The following is a 25345-nucleotide window of genomic DNA, read 5'->3' as shown; positions in this document are numbered from 1 at the left end:
TATGACTCAGAAGAAAAATAACTATTTTCAATGTATTATTACGCTATGTGTTCCTCTTTTTTGTTTGCTTGCTTTTGGCAATATTACTCATTTTAGTACCTTATATTTATTATTGCTGGCCATGAAACACTTGTTTTAGTTTAAAGGGAGAATAATGAGAGTATGCATTAAAGAGATTGACAGATACACACCAGCAGTCCATATTAAGGACTGCTTCAGACAGGTCAAAAATTGATTATTTCACATGTCTAGCACCAAATTTACATAGTGTATACATTCACTGGGAAGCCCAAACCAAAACTGGTTTCTACTATGTGAGTGCTATCATCAAACATGACCCTCCATAAGCAGATTACCTGCTCTTTATTCCTACGCAGAAATGCCATCTGTGTGGGAAGTTCATTTTTTGTGAAGGAGACCCAAGTTCAGTTAAATTAAGCATGAACAGGTACTTGGAAGTTTGTATGCTCTTCAAGTGTAACAGAAGCAAATATTTCTGAAACATAAATTTATAATGTACACAAAGACGTTTTATACACCCACAAGGATGCAAAAGCTCAGTATTCTATGGAAACTCCAGTGTGACAAAGAAACATGAATAGGGGCATGAATATAGGAGATGGTCCAGTCCTCAATTGCTGGTATCACCAAAGGCAGTCTTAACCATCCTAATGTTATCCCTAATCATCCCCCCCTTTGCACTCTCACATATAAGTGAATGGGTCCATATAAGTTAATACTGTACATGGTACACATTTGTTTAAGGACCCTAAATAACAACAACAGACCTTGTGGGGGCTTAGCTTTCACTGCCAGGAATTCTGCAGGACAATATAAGGTGGTCTCTGCACCTTCTGTAAGACCCTGTCTGTTGCCCCCAAGTTGTTATAGTATTCACCTTCTTTATCCATATACTACCTATCATAACAAATAGACATTTAGCTAGTACTTCATGTAATTTATCATCATGTCACACTATATAGACAATCCTGCACACATTCCCCCCCCCACACATTTACAGGCACCTGATTACAGTGCCAGATTTATGTATAGGCTAAGTAGGCTGAAACCTAGGGCCTCTAAATGTTGGGGGCCTAGCCAGCCCTCCCGCTCCCCAGCGGGCAGTCTCCCCTCTCCCAAAATTTATTTAGTTTTTTACAACCATTGCATGGTGGGATTGCAATGGAGGAAGATTATCTGAAAGGATAAAGATAACAGAATTTATCCAGGTTTTCTGGATGCCTTTGAGGAAACAAGTTTCACCACCCCTTTCCCCATGTGGCGTCTCTACTAAGGTTATCATAGAACTGGTAGGGGAGATAGTGGTGTGATTTGTGGTGTCATAGCTCTTCTGGTCCTTAAGCACAAGCAAGCCCAACATGCTTAAGCCCTCTAAATAGCCATCAGAATTCTCTTAGGCTGCTTACTATCACTTCTGCTTCAGCCACTTCTAGTTAAATAGCAGTGAATAAATATACTTTGAGTCCCATGGCCTATAGGGATTCCTCAGAAATAGGTTTCAACAGCATTTGAGTAATTTAAATGTTTATATACCACTTTTCTTCTAGAAAAAAAATGCATTGTACTAGTTATTTGTGTAGTGAAGCCCTCAGAGTACAGTGTGGTGTAGTGGTTAAGAGCGGTAGTCATGTAATCTGGGGAACCGGGTTCGCGTCTCCGCTCCTCCACATGCAGCTGCTGGGTGACCTTGGGCCAGTCACACTTCTTTGAAGTCTCTCAGCCCCACTCACCTCACAGAGTGTTTGTTGTGGGGGAGGAAGGGAAAGGAGATTGTTAGCCGCTTTGAGACTCCTGAAGGGGAGTGAAAGGCGGGATATCAAATCCAAACTCTTCTTCTTCTTCTTCTTCTTCTTCTTCTTCTTCTTCTTCTTCAACAACCTCATGCAGAGGCCAATCTGTACTAAAACCTAGCAGAAAGTATTGGATGTACAAATGAGGATAGAATGGAATGAGGCAGAGAGATAAACTAAAGTGTTGCACAGAAGTGCAGTTTTTATTTTATACTGACATTGCACTTCTATGCCTGCATCATGCTGAGAATAAACTTTTTTTGAAATCAGTGGGATTTGCTTCTGGGCAAATACTTTTTGTTGCGTGTTCAGACCCAGAAACCTCCCCCGTAAATAAATTCACACTTGGCTCAAATTTTAGTTTTGATTTTTGGTAGAATTTAGGCCACAACTTTATTGATTACAGAAAGTGAGTGGTTGCATAGGCTCTGGTTTGACTAGCTCCCTGCTATGCAGGTAGCGCTGACCCAGAGTTCCAGCATAGGTCAGCAAAGGGTGAACACCTGGATAAGCAAAAAGTTGGGAACGGACTATGTCCGCCACCCAGATGTCCCCTTGGACTCTGGCACGGGCATAACCCCCCTCTCAGGGGTTGACCAAACCATTCGAAACGCTGGATTCCTTTAACGGAATACCCTTCACATAGGGATGGCGAGAGCGTTCTTCCATCCATATCACCTGAACCAGAGCCTATCCACAACCTTACAAGTTGTGACAATTTGCTACGTGGCAGGCAAAACCCAAATGGCAAGAGCCAATCAGCCAAGTGGGGGAAATTCCTGCCGTGCCCCTGTCCCAACAACAGACGAAAGACGACGGCATAGCAAGGTCAAACGCAAAAGCCCTAAAGGTAGGGAGAGGTGGACAGGTGTTCCAAATGCACGAACCGAAAGAGGAAGCTCTGGGTCATGTGCATGGGCATATATAGGTCCCTCGATCTGTTAGGACTGCGTCCCATTGGCCAGATTAAACCCAGCATCAAGGGACCTACCAATCGGGTGTTGTGGCTGACCAATCTTACCCACCCACAACACAGGGGATCGGTTTCCAGGTCTCACCGCAACACGTGCCCTCTTTAAGGGAAGACACGATTTGCTGATAGTTCAATGGGAATTGTTTCTGAAATAAAAGATTGTACTGGTGCATTCTTGGCAGCCATCTGCTCCTGCATATATGATAGATGATTCCTTTTGATTCCTTTTACAAAAGTGGACACGTTAAAAACTTTCTGTTTAGTAGAATTTCTCTTTTGGCGGTCTTAAAAAACAACAACTATAAACATGCACATTTCTTAATATAGAAAAGTGTCCAATACACTCAAACATTCAGGACAGGGGAGGATAGAGAAGAGGAAACTTTTCATTCTTTTATTGTCTCACTCATCTTGCCCAGGCTTCCTTACCTCTATGCAAAGATCTGCATGCAGAAACAAGCTTTCCTGCTGCACGTGTCACTTGCTAGAACCACAGGTATAAATCAGGAACCACAGGTGAAAATCAATGCAATTCCAAAATTGGATCAGGAACGACAGGTAGAAATCAGATGCATACCCGCATGCACACGCTCAATCCCCAGTGAATTGTGTTTAGTTGCATTTGTATGTTAAAAGTCAGTACAATGTGGATAAAGCATCTGTACTCAGTTGCATCTCATGCATATTTATGGTTTCTGATCCAGCAGCAAGTGATGTACATACAGAAGTCTGCTTATTCGGGAGGATATCCTTAGCTGGATTGGGGTGCTTAGTTTTCAAAAAAATATGTGGATTGGAGAAGATGCCTGTGACTGGTCTCTTTAAAGAAATTGGAGTTCTTGTTGAAACTGCACTGAAAAGGATATATCAAGAACTCTGGCCAAAAGTTTCAATATAAGGAATAATTCCTACTCAAGAGTTGAAATGAAAAACGTGTGTATTCTGCTAAGAATAACAGTTTGAAACTAGTAGTAAATTTAAACACAACGTGTAAGTACGATAGTTTTAAAGTAATGGTAAGTTTGGATACAACGTTTAAGTACAGAAATAATGTAGTTTCAAATATACAGTGATATAGTACAAAGGTACATGAAATACCAGTGCACAACAATTGTTTTATACAAGTCTCAGTAGCAGTCAAAAATTCTTTATTCTTTATTCCTTTATTCTTTATTTTTTATATAATGTGGACTCTTTTTGACTGCTATTGAGACTTGTATAAAACAATTGTTGTGCACTGGTATTTCATGTGACTGGTCTCTTGGCAGCTGCTGCTGCTCCTCTGCTCAACCTGGGAGGATCTGGGAGTGGAGCAATTGTTGGAGGCTGTAGATCTTCCAGAGTAGAAGAACTGGTCTCAAAGGACGTGCAATTGAGGAGGTGCATTTTCCCCCCATAGACACCCCCCCATCCTTTAAACTGAGAACTTGGGCTCAGAGGAACCTTTTACTTCCCCTTCCCTGTAAGCCTATGCAAGCTTCTTGTTTCAGCCTAACTATGAGCACTTTTATCTGCACAGTAGTCTCTATTGCCAATATTCAGAGGTAGCACGAGAGCAGTGCATATGCCATACCCTCCAACATTTCTCTGATGAAAATAGGGACGTCCCATTCCATAATGATCATTTCACTATTTATACCCCACACATCTTACTAGGTTGCCCCAGCCACTCTGGGCGGCTTCCAACACACATTAAAACATATTAGAACATTAAACATTAAAAAACCCTTCCCTATGCAGGATTGCTTCAGACAGCTTGTGGGTTGGATAACTCCATACCCTCCAACATTTCTCCAATGAAAATAGGGACATCCTAAGGAAAAGCAGGATATTCCGGGATCAAATAAAAAACCAGGACAGCTTTTCTAAAGCAGGGATTTCCCTGAAAAATAGGGACACTTGGAGGGTCTGACATGCCCTTGGCTGTCTCTAGTTTTAGATTTTTTTATGTGTGCACATTTTAAAAAACATTATTTTCCTGAATTCCACAGCATGTAGGAACTTACTACTGCCCTGTCCTTTCCATTTTCTGTCAAGCACATCCACACATAGGAAGGCCCAATGTAAAATTCAGCATTGTTGATCAAGGCCCCAGGTAGCTAATAAGGATATACCCCTACACTGGCCCTCATATTTTTTAGGCCCTCAGTTTCTCAGTTCAGCCAAAGTTATTTGGGTGGTCTTGGGCCAGTCGTTTGTTTACAGCCTTATTTTCTGCACAGGGCAGTTGTTCTTGTTGTGAAAATAAAAGACTGGGGAAGGAAATCCATGCATGAATGCCATCTTGATTCCCTTGGAGGAATATAATAAAATCATTTTTAAATGAGCATAAGACAGTCTCAATAATGTATTTTCAATTGTAGTGTGTGAAACTGCCCTTTAGTTTTTAGGCCTTGGCTTGCAAGGCCTAAAACATGCAGCAGAGTGAGTGTCATGTGGCATGGAGGGCACACCATCAAAGATGGCTCTGAGATAGGATACTTTAGGCCAGCCTTCCCGGTCTTTGTGCCCTTCAGATGTTTTGGATGACAACTCCCATCCTCTCTGACTGCTAGTTTCTTCAGCTAGGGCTGAAGAGCATTGTAGTTCAAATTATCTGCCGGGCATCTGACATTGGAAGGCTGCTGTTGGCTGTGATAATTTATTTAGGATGCAATACAAAATGGCTGCCTCTTCACAGTCTCCCCTTAGAACTAAAAGAGTCCTCCCTTAGGCAGAGGAATTTGGAAGTCATTCTCTAGTCTGGCTCTGCATGTCTAGTCTTAAAAAGATAGCATTAGAATATACTACACAATGAATTTTTGTTAACAGTGGACTGTTATTCTAGACAACAGGGGAACCTTCATTTTTGAATGCTCCCTCATGTTGTTTGTAAAACATCAGGACCAAGAATGGCACACCTCTCTCCCTGAAGTGCTAGTTCCCCACCTCATTCATAGAGGATACCTGTGCCATGGGACAGTCCATGCTAACAGAAGGCCTTTGCTACATTGTTCTGCTGGTTGTGTGTTTATAAACACTTAAGAGCTCTTGTTTTAATAGTATCTGTCCTAACAGACAGGGCATTGTCAATCAACATGTTGAAGAAAGGAGGATGGCAAAAACTGGAGGCGGTTGAAAGATGTCCATCTAGCCTTTGTAATGACAACAGTGAGAGAAACGTGATAATGATCTGTAATTGCCCTACACCTTGTCCACCCTTTCAGCTGCACCATACATTTAAAGCACAATTATACCACTTTAACAGTCATGATTTCCCTCAAAAAATGCTGGGAATTGTAGTTTGCTAGGGGTGCTGTGAGAGTTCCCCTCACAGAGTGACAATTTTCAGAGTTCACTGGGAAGAGGGATTGATTGTTAAACCACTTGTGGAAATTGTAGCTCTGTGAGGAGGAAGCCATTTAAAGTGCTATCATTATGTTTTACATGTGTTGTTCTGATATGGCTTCTTGGGCACAGGGAAAGCAGGGCAAGCAAGTGGATATCGGCAACAGTGGTAAGGAGGGGGAAATGGGTGCACTCAGGAAGCTGGCTGCTGAGGGGATCTTGCACAAAGGCCTCCAAAACATGAAACAGGCATTGCACATAAGATGCTCCTTTACAAAAGGGGCAGGAGTGACTGAGTCCATCTCTAGTAACTCACACACCATGCACTGTCAGAGCCCTGGAAATACCCAAATCTACATTATGATAATGATGCACATCACACTATACAAGGCAGGCAGGCTACCTTCCTGTAATAGCCATTTTTCAGATTATATTTGCAAAGTATCTTTGTGAAAAGAAGATCTTGTGCAGCACTACATGTGAAGGACAGAACAATTTGTTTCACTTCAGTTTCACAGGTTCAGAGGCTCTTACCTGTATATTCATAGCAAAAAGAAACATTTGCATGACATTTCACAGAGTAACAGTATACTTCCCTGCACAAGATTATCTTTGGATGTGAAAGTCATGTGCGAACTAGTTCTGCGTATAGAGCTATGCCATATTTTGGCCATTCTGAATACAGAAGCTTCTATTTCCTTGATTGTCCGTTTAATTAGAGACAGCTATCACAAGGGGTGATGGATCAAGTTTAAGCCAGACAGGAAAGTATACTCTGAAGTGGGAAACACATTGGGAGATGCCACCTTCATACCCCACTACATAAATAATGGCTTCTGATCAGTAAGTGCAACACAGCAAGGGAACTGCAATTAGAACATCGGCGACCCAGTTGATATTCTTGTGTCATCCCATGCTGGTTAGAGATATGAAAAAAAAGAAGCCTGATGAATATTTGCCTTCATTATCATTATCTTCAAGTGTTCAGAGTGCTTTGTGAACATTATTTAGATGTAGCCCTTACGACAACCCTGCCAGGTAAGCCAGTATTATTTATATTGCAGAAGGGGATGAGGGATGGGACTGGAGTTGCTTACCTAAAGCAAAGGTGGATCTAGGGGAGTGCATTAAGCTTCTGGGGTGCTGCAGGGGGTGCCACAACTATGACATCCAATGGAAGGTGAGAGGCAGGGGGACGCACACTGGATTTTAGCAGTTGCATAGGGCACTGTTATGTACTGAAGTTCTCACCCTGGGCTAGCAGGGGGATATTGTAGATAGTTATGCAAATGAAGGATTGAAAGTGATGTTCAGTGATTGGATAGTTTGTATGCAAATGAAGGATCGAAAGTGACGTTCAGTGATTGGCTAGTTACAGAAAATGGTTACTGTTGCATTCTAGTGGAGCTCTATATAAGCAGTCTGACTGAGCTCCTCAGTTCAGTTCTGTTCCAGCTTACAAATAAAGAGCTGCTTTGGAAGAATCGCTGTGTCGTCTGATATGTTCGCCCACAACTTAACAGGCACCACTGAAATATTAGACGCCAAGGACTGCCACTGACCTAAAGCCATGAACTACCTTAAGTTCTGTACGTAACCCTGCTGAAGTCAATACAAAATAATGATTGCATATTCCTTCTCCTTCACATGTAGAAATTTAACACCTGCAGTGTATTAGTAAGGGGGTTGAGAATTAATATACCAATGTTATATATAGCTAGTTCAGCCAGCACTTGAAAACTACTCATGCGTAGGCAACCTAGTCAACTGAAGAGGGGAGACATCTCACCCAGCTGTTTCTGACTTTTAGTAATTAATAGGATCCTCTGGGCAAGAATATATTGTTTGTTTGTTTAAAAAACCAAACAAAATAATAATAAATAAAACCATAAAAAATTAAAAACAAATTTACATGTGTGTGTCTCCAATGTAGCCTCATTCTTGAGCATTGTGGAAATTTAAATGATGTTCTCCCATGACTCTGAGACTCCCACAAAGTTCATATTCATCTTCCACAGTGATGCCACATTGGGGTCATTCTAGGAAACTAAAATGGTGGCACAGCACTGCTGCCTAAAAAGTCTACCAGGGAGGCCCACAGATGTACAAGGAAGCCCACCCAAGAGTCCTTTCTCCATCAAGCATGAAACCAGCCCTGCACATTGTATTATTAGCAACCTCATACTGAATTTGTTTAACCGAACTACATGTTTTCAGAGTTCATTCTGCCACTAGGTGCAAATATTGTCACCTTCCCTCCAACAAGGGCAACCTAAGAGTAATTGGATTCACTCAGGGATATGAAGTTGTCACCAGTATATTACTTCTAGATCCTGAGGAAGACTCTGCGGGGAGGGGGGACCCAACTCTGTGTGGTTCAGGAAATTTTTTTACCAGGTGGACTTCTGCTTTCTGTAACGTTATTCTCCCTTCAACTCCCCACAGATTTCTGTAATAAATTAATGCTGACACTGTTGGTACTTGTTTACAGCACACTGGTTTCCTTTCCACCATTTGAAACCTCCTTTAGGACTTTTGGTGGTAGAAACTGTCAAAGACACCATAGGACAATGTCATAGCTTCCTTGAAAAACTGTAGACCCATGGAAGAGTAAGATGGGAATTAGTGGTGTGCAGTACACAGCATATCCGAGTGAAGTGTTCTGCCACAGTAAATAGAGATTTGTTTTTTAAAAAATTAAAAACAAGCCTAGAAAGTATAAAACCACCATTTTGTACAACCTTTCTGAACTTCCATGAAAGGTAATTATTAATCACTGACTGTATTTAAAACTAGGTTTCCATAACTCTTTTTGGGCTGTAAGAATTTGAAAGCTCTGTCCAAAACGTGACCTTAGCTCCTAGGATAAGGAACTAGAAATCTACAGGGACCATTCTATTAACTTAAAATTTTTTTTTTCTTCCAGTAGCACCTTAAAGACCAACTAAGTTAGTTCTTGGTATGAGCTTTCGTGTGCATGCACACTTCTTCAGATACACTGAAACAGAAGTTGCCAGATCCTTCTATATAGTGAGAAGGTGGGGAGGGGTGTTACTCAGAAGGGTGGTGGGAATGGGAGATAGGCAGATAGCTGGGAGAGCCTGTTGACGACTCTTAACGACTGTAATAGGTCTTACAGGAGAAGGCAAGGGGTGAGGAGGTGAGAAATGGTTTAGTCATGTATAGTGAGATAAGAATCCAATGTCTTTGTTCAGCCCACCCAATCTTAAACAACTCCTAACCCACAATAATACTACAACCAGACTTAACACAGACACTGGCACCAGAGCCTGCAATAAACCCAGATGCCAACTTTGCTGCCACATACACCCGGACAACACCATTACTGGCCCCAACAACATCACACATACCATCTCGGGACTATTTAATTGCTCATCGTCTAACATTGTGTATGCCATCAAATGCCAACAGTGTCCTTCAGCTCTCTATATTGGACAAACAGGCCAAACCTTACCCCAAAGAATAAACGGACATAAATCTGACATCAAGAATCACAAAACAGAGAAACCAGTAGGAGAACACTTCAATCTCCCAGGACATTCTATACAAGATCTCAAAGTAGCTGTTTTACTACAAAGGAATTTCAGAAACAGACTGGAAAGAGAAGCTGCTGAATTACAACTCATTACCAAACTTAAAACAATGGAAAAACCTGGGCTGAACAAAGACATTGGATTCTTATCTCACTATACATGACTAAACCATTTCTCACCTCCTCACCCCTTGCCTTCTCCTGTAAGACCTATTACAGTCGTTAAGAGTCGTCAACAGGCTCTCCCAGCTATCTGCCTATCTCCCATTCCCACCACCCTTCTGAGTAACACCCCTCCCCACCTTCTCACTATATAGAAGGATCTGGCAACTTCTGTTTCAGTGTATCTGAAGAAGTGTGCATGCACACGAAAGCTCATACCAAGAACTAACTTAGTTGGTCTTTAAGGTGCTACTGGAAGAAAAAATTTTTTTTACTTTGACTATGGCAGACCAACACGGCTACCTATCTACTACATTCTATTAACTGTTCTGTATGTGTAGTAGTAGTAGTAGTAGTAGTAGTAGTAGTAGTAGTATTGCCATTATTTGTTACTATCCCAATAACTCATGGACTCAGTTGGTCAATGGACTCAGAACTCATTTATTTTAGTGTACACACGTGTGTATCTGTCTCTCACACACAATTTTATACCAAAGCAACTCTTGGCAAATTCTGCCCAAAGAAAAGCCAGATACAGTATCTATTTATTAAAATGTTTGTATACTGCTATATCAAAAATAATATCAAAGCAATTTACAGTGATATCTATAACTAATAAAAACACATACAAAGTTTAAACTGAAGACAATCATTTAACAATTATGGAAATATATTTTCTTAATTGTCTGCATAAGCTGGGTGTTTAAAGCCTGCAGAACTGCTCTGAAAATCTCTGAATTAGCATTTCATTCCACAGGACTCACAGGTCACATTAAAGGCTCTGTTTCATGTTGATGTCAATGAGCTTCACCAATTCAGGGGGTGACCAGCAACATTCCTTCAGATGATCTCAGTGATTGCGCTGGGATTTAGACAGTCCCTAAGGTATCCTGGACCTAAGTTGTTCAGGGCTTTGAGAATTAATTCAAGGCCCTTGAACCTGCAAAACAGTTGTAATGCAAAATAAGCCAGTATTAAAAATTTGCTCATACTGTACGTAGGATGCAAGACTGCAATGTTTAATCAATTAATTGGTTAGATTAATAAATTAAAGGCTTTCTTAATTTACTAAAGAGGCAACAAGACAGCAGATTTTCACAAAGGGTCAGATCCAACACTGCTGTTCCGCTAGTGTGGCAGACTTCTGCTTGTGGAATGGAAAGTCCCCTCTTCTTTCCTGCAGCTCCCTATGCATCCTCAAAATCTGCTGCAAGGGGTTGGACAACCCTACTGAGCAGATCTGAGGGCACACGCAGAGAAGAGAAGAAGGAGAAGACCTGCTGCACAATAGTAACTCCTTGCATGTAGTGTTGGATTCAGCCTATAATAATTATTAATAATAATAATAATATAAGTATTATAAAATGTGCAGGTGACAAGAAAACCTTAAGTATGGTGAGCAGGTGAAGAAGAAGAAGATAGGATTCCTGCATCTGTAGTAGTCATGAGGAAGAAGAAATTTCTGCACCTACAGCTGCTAAGATTCCCTTAATACACAACTATCAAAGGTGCAGGAACACTGTTCTCTTTTTTTTACCTGCCCACTCTAACCTTAAATGCCACATTCCCCATTTTGTCTCATGCTGTTTCAGATGAAGCCTGCTACATGTATTTTCTTAAAAAGACAAATATAAGCAGATGAGTGGCCATTTTGCTAGGTTGACCAGGTTTTACCCAGATTTTAGCCATGCCTTCCTTCCTTCCTTCCTTCCTTCCTTCCTTCCTTCCTTCCTTCCTTCCTTCCTTTATTTGAAAACCATTTCTTTGCCCCTTATAGAAGCTGAGAGGTAAAATGAGGTAAATATGAGGTAAAATATTATTATAGCTGGGGTACCAAAGTCTGTTAGCAAATATTAGAAAAGAAATAAACTGTAGTATTTAGATAATATTTGGGATATGAAGGGGAACTACAAAGAGGGCTCTCCTCTCTTTGAAGAAATTGTGAAGACGTTTTATTCAAATGAATCTTCTTTCAGAAAAGGCTGTCTGGTCCACATCCAGTTTAAAGTTAAAGAACCAGAGGAAGGGGGAGAGAGCAGCATCCATGAAGTTGCTCAACAGTCCACACACATGGATCACCTGGTCACTGTCTTATCCATGATGGTGAGATGTATTTCTATTAAAATTAGAGTAATTCTGTCTAAATTTGCACCTCTACACCATAAATTAACACATGTAAATTTTATGCAAATCTGCACCCTCTTTTGTTCTCTTTTTCAACGATGCACTTCATCTTTCCTTGGCAATGCATAAATGACCACCACAGGCTGTTACTAGCACAAGGTCATTCAGTGAACTGAACAGTTAAGTGGGCATTTGAACTTGGGTCTCCTCAGCCCTATGCTGACATTCAGACCACGACACCGCACAGGCTCCTCTGACTATACAGATACATTCACTGGTTCAGAGTCTAATATGGGTGGATGGTACTGTGTTACGAAGGCCAAAGCAGTTGTCACAGCCTGTGATTTTACTGACAACCCTATGACGGGTTCAACTACCCAAAGGCTAACTTACAGGAACTATGACACACATGGTCTCTTGCAGAAACCTGAGGATAAATGAACGGAAATTAGAAGCATTTTCCTCTAGAAACAGAGTGCTCATCTACCTTATCTTAATAGTTATAATATAGTTATAGCATCTCGGGCTTATATTGCTTTTAGTCTCATTTATCACTAGGGATTGGGAAATCTGTCAATTTTGGTTTTTCTCAATTTCTCATCTTCAAGTTCAGTTCTCCATATTTTCATACCAGTTTGCAACTTTTTTGAAATAACAAAGCCCTCATGAAAATTCATCCATGAATTTCTCCACACACACACACACACACACACACACACACACTTACTTTTTTAATGCAATTTGTCAGGTATTCACATTTTTGCAAAGCAGTTTCCCTGAATATATTTCCCCAAATACATCATTAACTTCTGATCACTAAAATATGCAGTGATACGCACACTTTACCCTAGTATAAGCATTTTTGTAACACATTGCAGGGCTTAATTGATGAGAGAACTACATTACAAAATTCAGAGAAGAGTAAATTTAGAAGAATGGCTGTGTTTTGGTTGGTGTATTGTTTCAGAAAGTGCATGTTAACCTGGTTTCCCATTAAATGTGAACTGATAGTTCTCCCCCATCCTTATTTATCACACAAGACTGTACAATGACGAAAAATGTCCCAAAGTCCCATTATACAAGATTGTACAGAAAGGAAAAATCCCCAAATACTGAGTTACATGTTGGTGTGAGGGGAAGAAGCATGCCCACCTGCATTTCCTGGCCCTGCCCCTTCTGTCAATTTTTGCTCACTTCCCTGCCACCATCTATACATTGGAAGGACTGAAGCAGCAAGCCTGCTGCATGCCTATAGGCTCATGCCTATAGTTTAGAATCCTGCTCACGCAGCACTATAAATTGCATGGGGATCTTCTGTCTGAGGGCATCAGGATGCAACAGTGGGGGGTAAGGCTGCAAGTGTGAACCTGCTCTCTCCATGACTGTAATTGCTTGAGTGGAGAAAGCCTAACAAAGATTCGAGTCTACTTTAAATTTAACCAGTTGGTACCAGAGATGCTAAAAATCCAGATAGCTTATCCTTGCCCCTCACTCCACCCCCAGCCACCCTGACCACTTTTCACATAAGCCCTAGAGCAGGAACTAGTTATTCCTAGTCAAAAATGACACCTTTGTGTATGGCATTTTATGTCACACAGTAGATAGTTGAGGGGAGGGTGGAAAATAAGGTTTGGGTATGTCTAGGAAGAGATGGCAGAAAACTGGGAAAGGTTCTGTAAAGGGAAATTCATTCTTCTGTTACAAATGGAAAATATGACCAAAGTGGTCAACAAAAGGGGAACTGAACAACATAATTTATATGGCCTTTCAAAAAGCCTACGACAAGTTCCTCACAGGAGGCTAGTTTAAAAAAACACTCTAATGGGCCAGAAACAGGTTGGAAGGCTGCATTTTTTTTTTTTAAGGGAAAAGCAGCAAGGTTTTTTTAGCTGACAGAAACAAAACAGAAATCACCAGAACCCATCTAGACAATGCACTCCTGCATGTCTGCAGTTGGGTACCAAGTGATTTTATTTGGGATTTACTTCCCCTGTTCAGATTTTTTCCAGATAGGGAAAATCCAAGTATATTGTTGAAATACTAAAGTGTACCAGTTGAATAGGGAAAACATCATGTGGGCAACATCCAAAAATCAAATGCAGTTTCAAATCTACATTAAACTTCTGTGCGGTTAAGGCCTTTGTCCATTTCATTTGTACTTTCAAAACATTAGAGGTAAAATCGACAAGGCTTTCTTATTTCATTTTTATGTAACATGATTTTTGAGTGATATTTGGATAACACAAAATATGGTATTGTCTTGCCATGTGTTTATTGTAATTCTCTTTTTAAAAAGACAAGTCCCTCCTTAACCCTGTGCACTGAAGAACTGGAGAGAGGGGAACAGTTGATTAACAGCAATAGGAACTGAAGCAACTAATCAGTGATAATGTTTATCTCCAAAATTTAAAAAGCATTGCTTGTTGGTTTATGCATATCATAGCTCTACTAAAAAGCTCCACGCCCCCTTTTCAACTTCTTATCAGCTGGCAATCGCAGCTTTAAAAACTCAAAGGCTAAACAACTTTAAGAACTATTTTTGCCAGTTTGCTGCTGGACTCAGCTCAAAGTTCTTGAATTAATTCACAAAGCCTCAAACAGCTTGGTCTCAAAGCACCTTGAAAATTGCCTGATCCTTTATGCTTCACCTTGGTCACTGAGATTCTCTGATGGGGCACTTTTGTGGTTCCCCACACCCCTGAGGTTTGGTCAGCCTTTATTAGGGACTGAGCCTTTAGTGTGGCAGGGCTTACTGTCTGAGTTGCTGCAAGCGGAATGCCTGAGCTGGACCTTATGCAGAGAAGAAATGAATGAGCTCCACCACAAGAATGCATTCCAAAAGGTTTTACTGCAAAACTGCCTTAAACTACTTACAAAATAAAACATTGCAAAAATACAAAGTAACAGATTGCTTGTCTTTCTAGTCCTTAATACAGTGGTACCTTGGGTTGCAGATGCTTCAGGTTACAGACGCTTCAGGTTACAGACTCCACTAACCCAGAAATAGTACCTCGGGTTAAGAACTTTGCTTCAGGATGAGAACAGAAATCGTGCTCCGGTGGTGCGGCGGCAGCAGGAGGCCCCATTAGCTAAAGTGGTGCTTCAGGTTAAGAACAGTTTCAGGTTAAGAACGGACCTCCGGAACAAATTAAGTACTTAACCCGAGGTACCACTGTACAGTTTAAGAAACTTCCTCTCCCTGGCCCCAAAGAGCAATCCTATGCAATCATCTTGTTTGTTCATCATCGCTGAGCTGAGCTGAGCTGAGCTTCTACTGCTGTTGACTCCAAGGACTAAGACCCTGAGTTCTCTACATAACCTTTTTTTTTTTTTTTTTACTTCAGTGCATACAAACATTACAATTTATGTGCATTAAACTTATATATTTAGCACTTGCCCTGTGGAAGTCCTTGCCAGCAGAAGTTCAGCAGGAATCACCCCTGCCTTCTTTATGTCACCTAAAAATAGGGTTATTCAGATGAGACTTCGAAATGCAAATTACTTTTTAACCAACAAATATTTATAGATGTCCATCCGTGCTCTGATATTTTATTGTTGTAACTTTTGTATGTTGTGCATTGCCTTGCTGTAGTTTTATAAAAGTGCAGTTTGCAAATATTTAAATAAAGAAATAAGTTTTTATGATTGCCAACTGATTAGAAAAAGCAACACAGTCTGTTCCCTACTCCTCCCGTATAATTGTAGCTTTATTTCACCATGTGAACCTAAAGGTTGCCAACGGCTGAAGTATGCACAACAAACTGCTACACTGGTCTGTCGAAAAGTTGACAACCCTGTCACTATGTGCCTACTGAGCTATAGCTCATTCTGTTCGTCGGCAAGAAAGTAATACTCGTGGCATTGCTGTTCCAACCCTATTCTTCTCCTAGGAAAAACTGGGCAGAGACATCCATTTCCTTTTACTACACAACCGCAGCCCGTTTTTATTTGTGGCACATTCTTGCCCAGCTGCTGCTGAAACCTCCTGGTTTGGTTTGGTTTGGCTCATTGGACACCTGGAGCCAATTAAGCGGCCTGGCTGAAGCTTAACCCCCCCCCCCCCGCCCAATGTACTGCCACTTTCTCCATATATCCTTTCTGACGGAGAGGGCAGGGCTATGGAAGAAAGACTGAAAGGATTACAAATGCCTCCAGCATATTACTTTTTTCTATTTTCAGGGTGGTGCTTGAGTGTGAGGAGCAACTCACAGTTCTAAGTCTCCTGTGCATATTTACTCAGAGGTAAGTCCCACTTTATTCAGTGGGACTGACTTCCAAGTAAGTAGGCATTCCGAGTAAGCATTGTAAGGCAAAAAAAGAAAAGGCACTACTGTTCTTATGTCACCAAAACTCACATATTAATTTGGGAAATGTGCTACTATTAGTTGTAGGGCACCATCTTTTCTTACACTAAATTTAGAGGTATCTGTATTATAACAAAAACATATAGTTACTGTATTTTGCCTCGCCCTGCTATAATAGGACTTTCCAGAAACTGAATTTACTTGAATTCACAGAGTGGTTTGAAGGTTGTAAATTCAGTTCCGAAAGCTGTTTGCAGAGGAAAGAAAATCTTCTTCTCTTGTAAATACTGTACGCCTTTTAGCTTGTTGGTTAGGTAAGATTTCTTTAACTTTGCTCCGATCAGGAGGAGCCAAAGCCCATAAATGACTGTTAGCAGAGTGCTGGCAGGCATACGGAAGACGCATGTGTTTTCCCTTTAAGAGTGGTCAGCTGAGGGGGTGTTGGCAGCATTCCTCTGACAATCCCAGCCGTGTGTCTGTGTCACCATTTCTCTCCTTGGCATGCTTCTTCAAGTCAGTGTATTAAGTTTAGAATGGTCTGTGGTTGGTTCCGAGGGGGCAGAGGGTGCCTCCTTGCATCGGTTTATGTCTTTAGTCCAGAGAGGCATCTTGCTAAACTGCTGAGTCTGAGTCTCAACTGTGTGGAAAAATGCATGGCTCCCAAATCGGTCCTTGGCAACACAGCCAAGATGAAGCAGCTCATACATTTTCCTGCACTGTGTGCACAACGGAATTCTCAAGAGGAGAATTTCTCTCCTAAAACTTGAATTTCTCAGTCACCCTCCAGAAAGGATTTGACTCTTTTTCTAGTTCCCGTGTAGAGAGTGCTATTAATTAAAGGGCAGGCGGGGGATGGAAACACAGAGTCAGTGTTTTAATTTTTGAAGTGGACAGATGCCGGGAGATGAGACCGCCTGGAAATATCTAATTCTAGGTATGTAGGCTATTGTGGTTACTCTCCCGCAGTGATGAGGAAAAGCATTCTACACATCCGTGGTTTGTTTTTGCTTCAGATGTTCAAGGGCCAAGTGCTGGCATTAAAAAGAGGTTCCATTGCTGAGCCTTGGCTCAGATTAATCCCTGAATAGAATAAAAATAAGTTTTCTTTGGTTAGGAGAACGAAACAGTTTTGGCATATGGTGATATTAATTGCTGTTTCCTGGCTGGATTTTTTATTTGTTAACTGAGTCTAAATACATAACAAAGAGTACTCCATTTTATTCAATGCAAAAGGAAGCATTTTGCTTCAAAAACAGAGAACGTCTAAAGGGCTAAATCAAACAAATAGGGCCCCCTTGGTCTTCTGGAGTAAAAATATAGTACGTTGCCAAGGGAATTGAGCCAGTACTTTACTTGCTTAATCAGAGTTGACTGTCACAGGCATTGGCTTCATTTAAGTTAGATAGGCCTCAGCTTATTTGGTGATCTGGGCCAGAGGTTTCTGAAGGAACACTTTCTCCATCATGACCCCCCATTAGAAATAGGAAAGCCATTGTGGCAAGCAGCCATTGATAGACAATGTGCTGCCTCCACTGTAGGCACCAGTTGCTGGGACTCACAAGTGGGGAGCATGCTATTGTGCTCAGGCTTGTGCTTTCAGGCTTCCCATAGGCCACCTTGAGAACAGGATGCTGGCCTAGATGGACCACATCCAGCAGGGCACTTCTTCCATTCTTATTGTCCTCTATAAGAACCATTGTCTTCTCTAGCCCTATTCAAGCATGTGTAGGAGGCACAGTTGTTGTGCATATTGGCTCTGCCCACCCAGTCTCTGTCCTTCCCATGTTGAGCAGGGAAGGTCTGAAGAGGGGCTTTTGCTTGCAAGCGGTGGCCCTTCAGATGCTGTTGGAAGATAACTCCCATCATCCCTGCCAATTGCTAATGCTGGCTAGGGTTGTTGGGAGTTGGAGTCTCACAACTTCTGGAAGGCCACAGTTTCTCCCTGGCTGAGCTACAATGACTGGTAGTGGTTTTCCAGGGCTTCAGGCAGGAGTCTCTCCCAGCCCTACCTGGAGACATCAGGGATTGATCTTGGGACCTTCTGCATGCTCTACCAGGGCCTCTGAGAGGAATTTTATCAAGAAATGTCTCTTTTGGTCCCCTTTCCTTCTCCATTGGTTATACTGAAAGGTCAAAAAGGGTACGGAAGACAACAGATCGGCTGAGTGGAGCACTCTGTTATTATTCTGCATGTAAGGCCTTATGCTCTTATACTCCCTCCATGATAAATATAAATAAAATAAAAGAGGATCAGAGATAAGAAAGCACATTTGATTGGAACATCTTTGATTATGCTACAATACAGATAAGGCAAAATAATTCACATTGAAACATCCCCTTATATTGCAATGTAGATCAGATCACCAGAAGACATTAGTGTTAGTAAAGGAAGGAAGTTACAGATAGGTAGCCGTGTTGGTCTGCCATAGTCAAAATAAAAAAAATTCCTTCCAGTAGCACCTTAAAGACCAACTAAGTTAGTTCTTGGTATGAGCTTTCGTGTGCATGCACACTTCTTCAGATACACTGAAACAGATTGGCAGATAGCGGAGATGAGCCTGTTGACGACTCTTAACGACTGCAATAGGTCTTACAGGATCCTGTAATAGATCCTATAATAGGTCTTATAGGTCCTGTAAGACCTATTGCAGTCGTTAAGAGTCGTCAACAGGCTCATCTCAGCTATCTGCCAATCTCCCATTCCCACCACCCTTCTGAGTAATACCCCTCCCCACCTTCTCACTATATAGAAGGATCTGGCAACTTCTGTTTCAGTTGGTCTTTAAGGTGCTACTGGAAGGAATTTTTTTATTTTGACTAAAGGAAGGAAGATAAACTTATTATATGCTTTTAAAAAATAGCTTTTCTGGACTTTTATGAAAAATTTCAAATCACAGCATGAAAATTAATTGTTATGGCAATGTTTGATTCAAAACTTAGCCTGGCCAAATTCACAAGACGTTTCTGAGACATTGTAGACCTTAAATAATTATTAATCAGCTGAAGCTTGCTGAGTGACCTCTCTCCAGAAGCTACTGTTGCTGGAATTGTTAATAGTACTCTTAAGCTAGCACACACATTTGGAAACAGGTCACCAAGTCTTTACTTTCTTAACAAGTTCAACAGACCTAATGGCTTAAACTGTACATTTACAAAATCTGCTCCGTGCACTGAGGCTAAATGTTGCATTTCTTTTCCAAAATCATCACCAATTAAAATCAGCAGCATATTGCTATGATAAAGATAAAGGTTTTCTCTCCACTTCACTTTCAGACATGGTGAGATATTTCCACAAGAAAGCATTTTTTGTGCAAATTGCTTAACAGCATTGAAGTGGACAGTTAACCCAGCTATAACATTGTCTACCAAAACCTAAAACACACACTTTCTGAAGTGGGTCTCTTCTGGAGTATCATCTGTGTCATTCATTTCTTCCAAGTTAGCATCAGGTGTGCTGTTGTCATGTGACCTTGTCCTCTTGCACCTAACTTAATTACATACATGGGACAGAGTTTTATTTCTATATTTAGGTCTGATGCAACCAATCTGGCTTCATTCCACATGCATTTCCGCTTCTTTTGAAGTTTTGTCAGCTCTGTTACATCAACATCCAGTGTGGCATCTCTAGCTTGAAAGACCTTGTTTCAAATATCTATGCCAGCTAATGTTTTGTACCACATGGCTGACACTAACACACAGGCAAAAGATGTCACATATAATAAAACTCCATGGACTTCATTTCTTGTTTTGGCCATCAAATTTAGTTCTAGGAGGTCTTCCAGTGCTAATGTAATACCAGGCAAGTGATCTGCAAAATTCAACATTCAACAGGATTTGAGCATCTTGTTTCAGACATACTATGAAGAGAACAACCAATATAGTTTTTGTAGTATTTCCTACCACTTAGGACTGGAACTGAACAGGTGGGACACAGTTTTAATTGTTCCAAAAAAAGGGTTATTGCTTCAGGGGTGCATTCAGCAGCAGCATTTCTACATAGGTTGAGTGTGTGACAACCACAAGGTGAAAAAAATTGCTTTTGAGTATTTTTATTGTATTTCTGCTTGTGCCAGTGGCGTAGGAAGGGGGTGGCGGAGGGAGCGTACCACCCCCAGCACCATCTCTGGCAGGGTGACAAGAGGGCACCCCACGGGGGTGCCATTACGCTGACACAGCAACATGCAAAGGATCCTCCGCTCACGGCTACACCCTCCGCTGCAGCCTCTTCACCCCCACAGCAAGGACGGAGGAGCAGCAGGAGGAGCAGTAACAGCAGCCGGCATGGCAGCAGTGGCAGCAGCAGTGGCAAAGGCCACTGCCTACCTGAGGCACACCATCCCTGGTCGCGTCTGCTCTTGCTCTAACCGCCACCGCCTCAGTGTCACTTCCGCTGTCTCTGGCGGAGTGGGGTGGGTGGGGGAGGCGCGTGTGCGCGGAGAGAGGGAAAGAAAGAGTGACCTGCCCGGCTCTCCCTCTCTCGCACACCTGACGCCTGACTCTGGAGAGCCAGTGTGGTGTAGTGGTAAAGAGCAGTAGACTCGTAATCTGGTGAACCGGGTTTGCATCTCCGCTCCTCCACATGCAGCTGCTGGGTGACCTTGGGCCAGTCACACTTCTCTGAAGTCTCTCAGCCCCACTCACCTCACAGAGTGTTTGTTGTGGGGGAGGAAGGGAAAGGAGAATGTTAGCCGCTTTGAGACTTATTCGAGTAGTGATAAAGTGGGATATCAAATCCAAACTCTTCTTCTTCTGATGGAGTGGGGCAAAAGGCTGGGTGCATGAGGCAGAGGGAGCGAGCAGAGCATGCGCCATACGTAGCAGCACCGTGCATGCACCGTACGGTCAGTTTGCCCTGCCCCCCTGCCCCGGGTACCGTTCATGCTTTGTTCACCCCTGGTTTGTGCGCCATTGTATTTTCATGCCACATTTGTCCCATTATCGTAGGCTTGTGCTGTACATTCACTGAGAGGAATAGCATGTTCTTCCAATGCATTCGTTATCATCTGAGCCATTTCTTTCCCTCTTTTGTTGCTACAATCTGCAAACTTCAGAAATCTTTCTTGAATCTCATACTGCATTTCTTTTAAAAGTACATCTCCAAAGAAATGTTGTTTGTTCAACATGGGAAGAATCTGGTGTAGAGTCTACTATTACTGCAAAGCCTTTGCAGATTGCCTCTCAAGCAAAAAGTGTCGCTTCACAAGATTCAAGCATTTTGTAATAAATTCATTTTGTGAGGCAGGGGACAAATAACGAACTTGAGGCTGCTCACGCCTTTTCTGTGACTCCTCTGCACTTAGCACATGTTCCTGAAGGATGGGGATCCTACCTGGAGAGCAGTTCAATGAGTCCTAAAAAGTTTCCATTGTTTGAATCACCAATTCGATGGGATGAATCATTAACTGCTAAACCATTTTCTCCCAAGAAGAGTGCAACATTGGTGATGCACTTTAACAAGTACCATTTCACAGCTTCAGTTTTGATGGATGCTTGTAAGATGATGTGAACTCCTGTCCCAGACTGCAGGAACATTTCTAGTTCGCCAAGCTAGGTAACGTTCTCTGTGACTATGACCTTTTTCATGTTATTAACTATCTCCTGATTCTTAGGACACTTGTCTGGAAAAGATCATTTTTCCAGATGTAGTGAGTTCTTCATCTGTTCATGATGGTAATGGTGGCAATGAGCTGCTTTGCCTTCCTCTTACCACACTTTTGAGTGATAGCTGATCCACAGCCATTTGATGTACCTTTGGGGACGATTAATTTGTTCATTATCCTGGAAGAACTGTTCTGTCTGCTGCTGTGCTCAGAGCACCCTATTGCGACCTTTGGAGCACCCATCATCTCATGTTTGTAGTGTTGTGCCCATAGAACCACCGTGCTCCAACTTACTTCCAACTATATTTTGGATAGGATATTGACTGTGGAAAGGCATTCTGCCTCTATTTCAGTGATCCTTGACAGTGACTTACCAATCCTACCATTCCTGGTTATGGAACATTTATCTGATTCTTATTAGTTTGTGACTCCATGCACATATTACATGTGTTCTGTTTATGAATTTTGATACAGTATAGTGTTATAATCAGTATATTATTCGCCAACGTGTTGCTTCTTGTTGTTCAGATTCCTCTGCTTGAAGGCGGGCCACTGTCAGCACCGACACCCTTCACTGGCAGACAGCAGTCCCCTCAGAAGGTGAAGTACATCACCTGCAGGAGAGGCAAAGCGAGCTTGCTTTCTCGCCTTGCCCACTTACATTAAATTTTGCTGCCTCTCTGGATTGCATGGGAGAAGTAGGTGGGGGCACACTGGCAGAAGAGGAAGCGGGCAGAGGAAGAAGTGTCATGGCATTTTGTGTAAATGCAAGTATTCACACAATATATGCATATGTTTCCTGAGGTCCCAGGAAATTTCTGTCCCCTGTGCCCCCATTTTGACCCCAGGCAGGGGTACAATGTACCCACTGCACCCCCTCTCCTGGGTCCTGTGCTCTGCCACCGAGCTATGGCTTTTCCCGCTTGTCTTGCAGTAGCTTATCCAAATTGACCCAATTTCCCTTGAAACTTCTCCCGTTGAAGCAAGACCCTAAAAATGTGTTTTTATGTGAAATTTGGTTCCAAATTTACTTGGGACAGGAGAGATATCAGCTTGAACCCTGATAAAGAAAGCCTATTTAATCTGCAGTGTTTGCATGAAATGTATGGAAGAAAAGCTCGTGGCATCTTCCTATGCCATGAAGATGCTTTGAAGGTGTTAGAAATATTTAATTTGCATCATTCACAGGGGGGAAATGTAAACTAGACCGACTCTGTTCTGAGCTGTAAGAAATAAATGCTTCGAAATGGGGAATAAGGAGGTTAGGGTAAAGTGACCTGCAGATAACGACAGGCTAAAGTTTTGCTGTCATGCAGCACAAAATGTTTTAGAATGGAAAATAATTAATGTTGAGTAAAGAATGGAGCTGAGATTATTATAATGAGATACAGTGTGCTCTTCCGACCATCTAGGGGTCAATGTTACTTGGTTCCAAATGGTTACGAGTAAGTAAGAATTGTCCTGCTATAAAGTAGAAATAATGCAATGGTATGCAGTCAGTTTTACAGTGACCTTAAGGTTAATGGTAGTTGCTCTTAGTATGTTTATAAAGGTTTAAAAGAGACATATGAACTGAAGATTTTAAAGTCTAGAGCTACAGTACTAAGCAGACTATAATATTGAGATTTCGGAATAAAGTGGCTTCAAGTATGCTATGCTTGGCTGTTGCTCAATAGCTGAATACTTTCATGGTGACTTTCCTTTCAGAATAGTACCACCTCTCAAGTAATAGATCACTTGTATGTCTCAATCTGATAACAGATTGCACCAGTATATTATTGCAACAACAGATGTATTGCCAGTGTAGTCCTCTGCATTACTGGAACAGAGCACTTGGAAGATGATGTATTTCTCAAAATATGGCACCAACCAAAAGAAGGCAGGACCAGGAGCAGATTTAGTTCAATATCCTAAAAAGAATTCTGATGCCACATAAGCTCCCTGGTACAAAGATATAATGGCTTGGCACAGCTCTAAATTGAATTCCCATTTGGTTTTGGACTCTGGAGTTCACACAATCGGGTCATGGCTTAAATTTATTTATTTTTAATTTAGAAGGAACAACAGCTGAGAGCTGTAGCCTAATATAACTGCATGACTGAAGTATTTCCACAGCTAATTGCTCACATGTGTATGAGTAGCTGTATGTGTAGGACTATGTTCAATTATGAATGAGCATAATCCATAAGCTAAAACTCCAGACACTTACGATCCAGTTATTCTTTGGTCTTGGAAATTAAGATATTTCCAGACGTTGCCTCAGGCTTCCATCTCCCTTTCAGCTTTTTGCACGCTGCACAAACCTATTGGAAAATGTGTTGGTACATCCATACGGGGAGCTGGCTTCAGGCACTAGGCCCATTGGCAAAGCAACTCTGCATTACAAGGATGTCTACAAACAAGACATGAAGGCTGGCAACATCAAACCAACCATGTGGGAATCCCTTGCAGATGACGGCAGTGCCTGGAGACAATCAGTTAGCTTGCGTATTCACAGCAGTGACCAGAGGAGGAAGGACCGCTGGGAGGTGGGTAGAGAAAATGAAATGCCATAGTGCAGCGTAGCAAAACTGGCCTCCTTCATCTGCCCCACCTACAAAAAAACAACCCTCCCATATCGGTCTCTACAGCCACAGCAGGTGCTGTAATTCTCCAATGGTTTGATTTTACCCCCAATGGTGCACTCTTCCATTGTCTCCTGAGAGAGACGGATGCCATCAACAACATCCATACATATGCTTAATTGGGGATATTTATTAATTCATTTTTTAAAAAAGAACAAGATCACACAATTCTGGGTGGGGAAAATGTCCGTCTGGCCACCACACAAAGAGTATTTCCTATCTATGCAGTAGGAACTAAACACTATGTGGCAAAATAAAATAAATAGGGCAGTCATATGAGACTATCTTGGAGGCTTCAAGCATTGTCCCCCCACCCAGTTCAACCTGGAATTTATATTTTCTAAATGAGGTAGTTGGTTTTTATGTCTGGAGAGAGGGATAAACTTGAAATGGTCCTGTTGGTTGCTGAATAAAGCCGACTCAGCCTAGCCCAGAAAAGTCTCTTGGTTGCGACCTCTCTATTAACAGCTTTATATGGGTCTATATGCCTGAGAACATTATTCCTTTCAGTCTTTGGTTTACCTTCTGCTAAAGTTTCTCACTGAAATAGGTTTTCTCTTGACCAAAGTTTCTGGAAGAGGGCAAAGCACCTGCAACGGTGTACTTGAAGTACAGTGGTGCCTCGCAAGACGAAATTAATTCGTTCCGCAAGTCTCTTCGTCTTGCGGTTTTTTCGTCTTGTGATGCACGGTTTCCCATAGGAATGCATTGAAAATCAATTAATGCGTTCCTAGGGAAACCGCCTTCGGACCAGGTCCGGGGACAGTCTGTCCCCGGACCTCTTCTGAAGGCTGGGGGGGGGGGACAAGGGCTTTTCTTCCCACCCCCAGCATTTTAAAAAACCCTGGGACAGAGGAGGACTTCTCC

General features: G+C 41.9%; 1 long non-coding RNA gene across 2 annotated transcripts; it reads left to right on the top strand.

Annotated features, from left to right (window-relative positions):
- Window positions 1-5775: 5775 nt before the first annotated feature.
- On the top strand, window positions 5776-23439 carry LOC308594931. 2 transcript variants are annotated; one of them, XR_014011683.1, is made up of 4 exons: window positions 5776-7149; window positions 11199-11334; window positions 11803-11929; window positions 22383-23439. It is a non-coding gene; the product is annotated as an uncharacterized lncRNA (long non-coding RNA). The 2 variants fall into 2 exon arrangements; XR_014011684.1 differs by lacking the exon at window positions 11199-11334 and having other exon boundaries at window positions 5776-7700.
- Window positions 23440-25345: the final 1906 nt, after the last annotated feature.

This window comes from Podarcis bocagei (genome assembly GCF_964188305.1).
Source record: "Podarcis bocagei genome assembly, chromosome: 9".
Lineage (NCBI taxonomy): Eukaryota > Metazoa > Chordata > Lepidosauria > Squamata > Lacertidae > Podarcis > Podarcis bocagei.
Note: the sequence above shows the minus strand (reverse complement) of the source record. Positions and strands in the feature narration are given on the sequence as shown.